The 9,504-nt window shown below is 48.8% G+C and overlaps 1 long non-coding RNA gene across 1 annotated transcript; it reads right to left on the bottom strand.

Moving 5' to 3' along the window:
- Positions 1-506: 506 nt before the first annotated feature.
- Positions 507-6,905, bottom strand: LOC137419531 (uncharacterized). Its single transcript, XR_010982915.2, has 3 exons — positions 6,813-6,905; positions 3,305-3,391; positions 507-906 (listed from the first exon to the last, which is right to left on the bottom strand). It is a non-coding gene; the product is annotated as an uncharacterized LOC137419531 (long non-coding RNA).
- Between the last annotated feature and the right edge of the window lie 2,599 nt (positions 6,906-9,504).

Consider the following 9,504-nt stretch of genomic DNA (forward strand, 5'->3'; position numbering starts at 1 on the left):
GAGGGAAGAACAGAAAGGTGAATGATATTCAAACATCATATTTGTCACATGCAGGAAAGGTGGTTTAATAAGTCACCTGCAAAACATTCATGTTGATTTAATTGTCGTGGGCTGTGGGCGCGAATACATTCTGAACACAAACTAGTAATTGTATAATCCACCATTCTCCGATGCAAAAATACATTAAATATCCGACCCCCTTCAACACCAATAAAAAGTAGATGGTATTCATAGAATACTTGGCGCACACAGACGAATTGGTGAGCCAACTCTTGTTTTTGACGGGGGGGGGGGGGGGGGGGTTTCCTTCGATTCAACATGGCAGTCAGACAACGTGAGTGAAGACATCATAAATTTACATTCTTTTACCCTTAGATATGCCGAGTCAAATCACAATTAACGCATTCATAGGTCAATTTGACCTGGGACCAGTGTGATTGTTTCACTCCAACTAAACGTTTTTAGGCATGACCTTTATATTCATATATGCTTCGAATAAAGGGTAATACATGTTTGTGTGTTTTTTATTCTTTGTTTAGGATCACAGGGAAAAATATTTTAAAATGCAATACTCCAATGAATGCATTCATGGGTCATAATGACCCGGCATGATTTTTGTTTCGTTAAAACATTGTTATAACAACGTTTTTATGCATGACTTTTCATATACGCTTCAAATAAAGGATAAATACATGTTTTGCATAACTATGAAGTATGATTATTCTCTCCCCTCTTGACAATTTAAAAAGCACTTTTATTGGTGGGTTTTTTTTTTTCAGATGTCGAATGCTTCAGGTGTAGTTCATGCAATGACGATAGACTACAGGTGTGAGGAAGATATCGATTTGTGAAGAACTGCATCCTCCCAGCTGACCCGCTTTCAAATTTCAATTCAAATTTTCAATTCTTGATTTTGCACACAAACACAAAAAAGGAAGTGCAAAATAAATGTCAAGCAAAAGCTGTGTCCTGTTTGTATTGATATCTGAATGTTAAACCATAACGTTATGGGGAAAAAAACCCCAAAAAAAACATGCAAATGTCCCTGCAATGCAGTTATAAAATATTGCTCCAAAGTTATAGTAATGTTATCGCAACGTCATGATAAAACGTTGTGGAAACGTAAACAAAACCCAATGTTTGAACGTCCCTGCAACGTTGTGTAACCATCTATCTATAATTCCACTAATCTCTGTCTGTGTGTGTGTATGCGACCGCTGTTTCTCGACAACTACCGGTCCGATATACTTGAAACTTGCCATGTATATTGCTGGGGACCCGAGGATGTGCCTTTTCAAGGTTTCATATTAATCGGACAAGTAGTTACCGAGCTATGTCCAAAAAACGATTCAACCAATCAGAGAGCAGCGAGCTATCACGTGTGCCGAACGTGCCGAACAGACTCTGCCTCGGACGGCACATTTGAGAGCGTATTCATTTATTTCACGTTGGCAAACTATGTTGGCGTTAAACTATGTTTTAAAACTAATTAAAACTACTTTGCGATTCATCGTAACTGCGATTCGTAACTGCCGTTCGCTTTGGCTTTGCGAATGGACCAAACCATTTCATGTAAATAGAGGGGGGGGATTGTCACCGTACTCGCAAGCCGTTCGCTTTGGACCAAACCATTTCATGTAAATAGAGGGGGGGATATAATTTTAGATATAGATATAGTACGGGCATGCCCTAGTACCTGTAATAGCGTTATTATAACTTTGCAGCAACGTTTTATAACGTTATCGCAACGTCATAAAACGTTATGTAAACAAACAAAACCCAACGTTTGAACGTTCATAAAGCGTTAGAGCAAAAGGTGGCAACAACAAAAGTGAAATGCTGTAATAACGCAAAATTGTTAGCTGGGGTACGTTTGTTTCCCGATTGTGCCTTTCATTCACCATCATTGGCACTTTAATATTGCAATTTATCATTTATTTTCCCTTCAACGTCTGATCTCTGGGAACATAAAACAATTATTTCATAACGTTATTTTTTGCCAATAAGTATACGGATGACTAAAATCAACACTGGGTTGTTAGCAGTAAACAAACTTCTGGGAGCATGCAAGGCAGCGCTTTGTTGCCGATACACTGCCCAAACAAAGGGAGGGTTTTCCGTGAAAAAAAAAAACCCCCAGCGAGTCACTCTTAAAAGAACTGTAGATTCAGACAAGTATCAAGTATATATGAATCCGCATTATCGATTTGACAACTGGAAAATCTGGATTTCAGTCCTTCATGGCCTCAAACAGCCATTGAGCTCAGCATCGATCATGCAAGGGCTGGCGTACCTATCCCATTGTGGAAGACGCCAAAAAAAAGTTCCTCTGTGCCTCCCCCAAACCAACTCTGACAATTACGTTGGTCAGTGATGCACATACAGCAAGAATTCTGTCGCTCAGGATATCATAAAATGTCAATCATATCCATGATTGTCTAGAAATGTTGTAGTTAGTGCATGTGCACGCACACGAAAAGCTTCAGTGATGTTATGTTTTTTTTTTTTTGTTTGTTTTTCCTCCATAGTCTCAGGGGTTGGCATTGGGAGGACACCATTTCTCTCGAGGTAAATATGTATGCTCTAGCACTGCTCCTGGTGGAATCAGGTATTACAAGTCATATTACAGCAATTCTGAAGAAGAAGAAGAAGAACCTCTTTTAGAGGCCATTGCGACAGGGCCTGTCGCCTCTTGCGACAGGGAATTACCAGTGAACTGGTACTCCATTTGCCAACCTCGGAAGGATGACAGGCTGAGTCAACCCCCCTGGAGTCAATTCAGCGATACAGCAATTCTGAAGGAATTATCCTATCCGCAAGGACGGGTTCTTTGCTAGTTATTGTAATTAGCATTGTAATTTGCTGAAGTCTGCTGAAAATCATTCAAAAACATGAACCGCTAATACCGAAGCAAGCTGGATGTTTGAAAAGACAATTTCGGGCTATTTAGCCAGGAATCAATCAAATGGCACACTTTAGAGTAGTCAGTTCTCTTATGATACAAGCAGGGCAAATCAATCCATAAATAGTCATCAATGCATCTTCTCCACAAAATTTCACAACGGTTAAGGTAGCGTATAAAGTGATGCACATCCTTCCGTGTCATGCCGATAGCTGCAGCCACATACACATAGCCACACGGGTCGCGTGAGCAATAACCTCCGAATCGTTCAACCTTCTTTCCTCAACAGATGAAATCGCCAGTGAAGTTGAGCACGACGAGCTTGTGTGAAGCACATATGGGAAAATACCGTCTCTGAGAAGAACCCCAAAACGAGGAAACCCGCCATTCAGGAGGCCTCACCATACTCCCGAAACGTCTTGTGAAGTATCTCACCCAAGCGCGTCACCCCAGATTCACCCAGTATGTGCTCCAGGTGGACAACGGCATCTGTTTCAAAAGATGGTAAAATCCTTCTGAATCATTGATCATCTCAGTTAGGGTATAATGAAAAAAAAATGGACTTGTCTATGAAAAAGTATCGAACAAATCTACACTGAACAAAATTATAAACGCAACATCCGACATTTTGAAATAATTTATGAACGTTCCAGTAAAATATCACCTCTATTTTTCTGTATGTACAAAAGGTTGACGAGTCTTGAATTTGAGTGCGTAAGGGAGTTTAAACGTTTTAAATGTTGGGGCACTCCCGTTACGATATATTTCTCCCACCAGGCAGGTGTGGCATGCAATGTCGCGTTTCAAAGAGCGTGAGCATTACTCAGACACTCCTTGTACTGGGGACAATAAAAGGCCACCCAAAAATGACAAGATTTGTCAGACGTCACAATGCCACAATTCATGAGGGAGCGCGTCATTGCCAGGCTGAATGCTGGGATGTCCGTCAGGTGTTGCTGCACAGTGCAATGTGCATTTCTCCACCATCAACCGCTTGCGGCAGCGTCGTCGGACAGTTTGGCGCGACAGCCAATCAACCACATGCCCACAGACCACGTGTCACCACACCAGCTCAGGATCGGTACATCCGGCTCCTCCACCTGCGTGATCGTCTGCGACCAGCGACAGACAGCACAAGAGACGGTTGGTCTGAATAACCGACGAATCACAGGACAGACCGTACTAAATCGTCTCAGAGAACTCAATCTCCACGCCCGTCGTCCTCACCAGGGTCTTGACCTGACAGATGTCTGACAGTGGGTGAACGCACGTTTTCGATGGCCCTTGGCACGCTGGAGAAGAGTCCTCTTCACAGACGAATCCGTAACGGATTTATCAATAGAACAGTCATGTTCATAAATTATTTTTAAATGTCGGATGTTGCGTTTATAATTTTGTTCAGTATAATTGTCTGAGAAACCAAATACTTTATTAAACAAATATCCTTTGAATAATGAGACCAATTTGAGCATACATGTCCAAATCATTTTAGCCATTTTTAAACTGGTTAAAAACATGAATTATATTGAATATCGCTGACAGTATTGAAAAATAACATTACCCGTTTTAAACATTAACCATCTCATTCAGAAATAAAAAATAGTTTCAAAAAGAAATAAAAAAAGGAAAAGTTAATAACCATTTTGTTCACATGTGGCACAAGGCTGCGGGAATTGGAATGGTGTCCATGGTGTCTTTAACGTCCATCCAATGCTGGCAGATGGGATGCCCGTTTAACGGCCATCCAAAGGACGGCACACGCATTGAAGAATCACTACCTGTGGAACACCTGGATGAACAGTTTATAGCTAGGTCGAAAGGTGGGGCGGGGGCGTTTGGGGGGGAAGGAAGAGGAACAGGAAGAGGAACAGGAGGAGGAACAGGAGGAGGAACAGGAGGAGGAACAGGAGGAGGAACATCCATGACTTGAGGAGGTGGGGAGGAGGGTTGGCCGTGCATGACCAGCGGCTGGGGGGTGGGGACCGTTGCCATAACCAGGACTGGAGGGGGTGGGAGGCGGACGTTGCTGGTACTGGGCAAGGGCGGAAGCGGCCGTGGCGGGGGGATAGGGGCCGGGGCCGTGGACCCAGGGGGGTGGGGGAGTCAAAAGTGGCTGAGACTGGGGGGGAGGCGGTTGTAAAGGGACTGGGGGGGAGGAGGGGAGGCGCCCATGGCCGGAACTGGGGGGTGGGGGGAAGGCGGCCGTGGCCGGGACTGGAGGGGGGGGAGGCGGTTGTGGAGAGACTGGGGGGGACGGGGGAGGGGGAGAAGGCGGCCGTTCCCGGGAATGGGGGGGGAGGAGGAGGCGACCGTGCCCGGGAATGTGGGGGAGGGGGCGGCCGTGCCCGGGAATGTGGGGGAGGAAGCGGCCGTGCCCGGGAATGTGGGGGAGGAAGCGGCCGTGCCCGGGAATGTGGGGGAGGAAGCAGCCGTGCCCGGGAATGTGGGGAAGGAGGCGGCCGTGCCCGGGAATGTGGGGGAGGCGGCGGCCGTGCCCGGGAATGTGGGGGAGGCGGCGGCCGTGCCCGGGAATGTGGGGGAGGCGGCGGCCATGCCCGGGAATGGTGGGAGGCGACCGTGCCCAGGAATGGTGGGAGGCGACCATGCCCAGGAATGGTGGGAGGAGGAGGGGACCGTGCCCAGGAATGTGGGGGAGGAGGCGGCCGTGCCAAGGAATGGTGAGAGGTGGCCTTGCCCGGGAATGGGGGGGGGGGGGACCATGCCCAGGAATGGTGGGAGGAGGAGGCGACCGTGCCCAGGAATGTGGGGGAGGAGGCGGCCGTGCCCGGGAATGTGGGGGAGGAGGCGGCCGTGCCCGGGAATGGGGGGGAGGAGGCGGCCGTGACCAGGAATGGGGGAGGGGAGGCGGCCGTGGCCGGGAATTGGAGGGGGAGGCGGCCGTGGCCGGGAATGGAGGAGGTGAGGCGGCCATGGCCAGGAATGGAGGGGAGGCGACCATGGCAGAGGCCAGGGGGAAGGGAGGCGGTTGTAGAGGGACTGGGGGGGGGGGGGGTTTGTTTGGCCATCTCGCTTTCCGTTTTTAGCGATCACGTGACAACAGGCGCCATGTTAAAGCCCTAAAGTGACTAAACAATGAATGAAACTCGGGAACATAAAAATAAACCTGTCTCTATTAAATAGCAGAGAGCTGCATGCACGCATGGACTTGATATGTAACTATGCATGCACGCATGGACTTGATATGTAACTCTATGCATGCACGCTTGGACTTGATATGTAACTCTATGCATGCACGCTTGAACGCACGCGCGAGTGCACTTGACGTCGGGCTCCAACATGGCGCCCATTACCAAGTTGGCCAAACTCTGGAGACGTGTATAAAGGGCTCTGGAGACGGCCGTGACCGAAACTGTGGGGAGGCGGTTGTAGAGGGACTGGGGAGGGGAGGCGGTTGCAGAGGGACTGGGGAGGGGAGGCGGTTGCAGAGGGACTGGGGAGGGGAGGCGGTTGCAGAGGGACTGGGGAGGGGAGGCGGTTGCAGAGGGACTGGGGAAGGGAGGCGGTTGCAGAGGGACTGGGGAGGGGAGGCGGTTGCAGAGGGACTGGGGAGGGGAGGAGGGCGTTGAAATCGACTGCATAAAATGTTGCTATGTTCGAATAAAATGCTTTTCAGAGAATGTTGAGGGACAGGAATGAGATTAGCTTCATTTAATTAACGGAGAATTATTATTCTATTTCCGCGTTCTTTTCGATTGGCCTGAGGCTGAGGGAAATTTGGCCTCAAACTTTGACGAACCGACTCAGCCAAGTCCTTCACGAATACACATTAATAATGTATCGGAACTATAGTTTGTAGATGGGAAGCTTTGTCAAACACGAGGAAACACAAAATGGTGGAAGAAAACAAATAATGGTTTAACGCCCCAAAAAAAAAACACAAGGAACTCACCTCAGGCTCATGAAAGGAAAAATGTTGATAAAACAAGTTCATTCTCACACAAATTTCACTGTTTGGGACTCTGGAGGTAAACGCAAGTTGAAGCCCGTGATACTCGGGGTACAAATATCCCTGGACGCCGGCGCCGGCAAGGGATCACGTGATAAAGTGTTGTCGAAACCACACCTCCAACCCGCCCTATAAATAAAAAAATAAATAATGAAGGATTAATTGAATGAATAATTTATTTAAAATTTCATCGAGCGATATCATCTTCTCGACAAGTTTTATGTCAGCGAAGAATGAAATATTACAGAAATAAATTCAGTTTTATGAAATTAAAAATACAATGTGATGTAGTTTTGAAATTACAATCGAATACTATGCAAAGGGAGAGTTATCAAATTTTATTCATCTATCTATCTATCTATAATTCCATTAATCTCTGTGTGTATGTGTGTTTGTATGTGTGTATGTGTGTATGTGTGTATGTGTGTATGTGTGTATGTTTGTCTGTGACCGCTGTTTCTCGACAACTACCGGTCCGATATACTTTAAACTTGCCAGGTATATTGCTGGGGACCCGAGGATGTGCCTTTTCAAGGTTTCATATTAATCGGAGAAGTAGTTACCGAGCTATGGCGATTTCTTTACCAAACACTGCAAGCCGTTCGCTTTGGACCAAACCATTGCATGTAAATAGAGGGGGGGGTTCTGTGGTCGTTGCGAATGGACCAAACCATTCATGTAAATAGAGGGGGGGGTTTTGTGGTCGTTACTGCCACGTGGTTTCAAAGTTTTTTTTTGTTGTTGTTTGCACGCATGTTTTTTTGCACCCACGTACGGGCACGCCCTAGGATGTTTACACACACACACCCCTACACAAATTTTTTTTTTTTTTTTTTTTGGCAAGGAACGGGCACCCACGTACGGGCACGTCCTAGCTTATATATAGTACGGGCATGCCCTAGTCTATCTATAATTCCATTAATCTCTGTGTGTATGTGTGTATGTGTGTTTGTATGTGTGTATGTGTGTATGTGTGTATGTTTGTCTGTGACCGTTGTTTCTCGACAACTACCGGTCCGATATACTTGAAACTTGCCAGGTATATTGCTGGGGACCCGAGGATGTGCCTTTTCAAGGTTTGAAATTAATCGGACAAGTAGTTACCGAGCTATGGCGATTTCTTTACCAAACACTGCAAGCCGTTCGCTTTGGACCAAACCATTTCATGTAAATAGAGGGGGGGGTTCTGTGGTCGTTGCGAATGGACCAAACCATTCATGTAAATAGAGGGGGGGGTTCTGTGGTCGTTACTGCCACGTGGTTTCAAAGTTTTTTTTTGTTGTTGTTGTTTGCACGCATGTTTTTTTGCACCCACGTACGGGCACGCCCTAGGATGTTTACACACACACACCCCTACACAAATTTTTTTTTTTTTTTGGCAAGGAACGGGCACCCACGTACGGGCACGTCCGAGCTTATATATAGTACGGGCATGCCCTAGTAATTTAAAAGGCTATTTGATCGTTAAAAATAACTTTGCTGTAAATTGAGGGAAAAACTACAAGTTACACCCACGCATCACATTGAAGGAGCTGGGGCTCCCACGTCGATCGGAAGAATGGACGCGACAAAAAGCTAGAATTCATCCGAGTTGCTTTAATGAAATCAAACACTCAGGCACTCTGAAAACCCGTTTATCGGGCAGCAATATATATCGATTAACCCAGGGGGTTTGCCCAGGCCCGGCGCCAGGGGGCGTGGCCCAGCGTCCTGGCTGCGGCCTGGCAAGTTGAGGGCGAGCCTGCCCGGGCGTCCCGACCGAGGCCTGGCAAGTTGAGCGCGGGCCTGCCCGGGCGTCCTGGACGAGCCCGGCATGGTGATCGCTCCGCGTCCTTGATAGGTGCAAGGCGATTGTGAAAACCCAGCGGCAGCCGCTACACACGTCCCCCCAGAATCGACTTGCACCGGCAGGGTCAATTTGAGGGGGGTCCTGATGACCCGGCCGAAGCGACCCCTGGCGGGTCGTGGGAGGGGGTCCGGTGAGGTGGTGGGCGGTCGAGTGGGGGGCACCGTGGACGGGGGGCGGCCTCGCCACGGCGGAAGGGCCACCCGTGGTGGGTGGTCGACGTCCACGTGCGCCGGCTTGAGGCGGTCCACTGCAATCCGGTCCGACCTGCCGCCGATGTCGATGACGAACGACTTGTCGTCCCGTCGCAGCACCCGGAAGGGCCCGTCGTACGGCGGCTGGAGTGGCCACCGATGTGCGTCGTGACGCACAAAAACATACTCCGCTGTGCGGAGTGCTGGGGGGACGTAGGACTGGGGGTCACCGTGGTGGGATGTTGGCACGGGGGCAAACCGTCGGGCGGCCTCCTGGAGGTCCGAGCGCTGGTGAGCTGCGGACCAGGGACTGGTAGCGTCGGGCACGAATTCGCCCGGGACGCGTAGCACCTGGCCATAGACAAGCTCGGCGGTGGATGCCTGGAGGTCCTCCTTGGGGGCCGTGCGAAGGCCCAAAAGGACCCACGGCAGCCGGTCGGCCCAACCGCCGTCTTGAAGGCCGGCCATGAGCGCGGCCTTCATGGAGCGGTGGAATCGCTCGCACAACCCGTTTGCTTGGGGGTGGTAGGCCGTAGTACGGTGGAGCTTGACCCCCAGGTTGCGGGCGACCGCGCCCCACAGCTCGGAGGTGAAC

The sequence above is a fragment of the Myxine glutinosa genome, chromosome 1 (assembly GCF_964187855.1).
Source record: "Myxine glutinosa chromosome 1, kmMyxGlut1.1, whole genome shotgun sequence".
NCBI lineage: Eukaryota > Metazoa > Chordata > Myxini > Myxiniformes > Myxinidae > Myxine > Myxine glutinosa.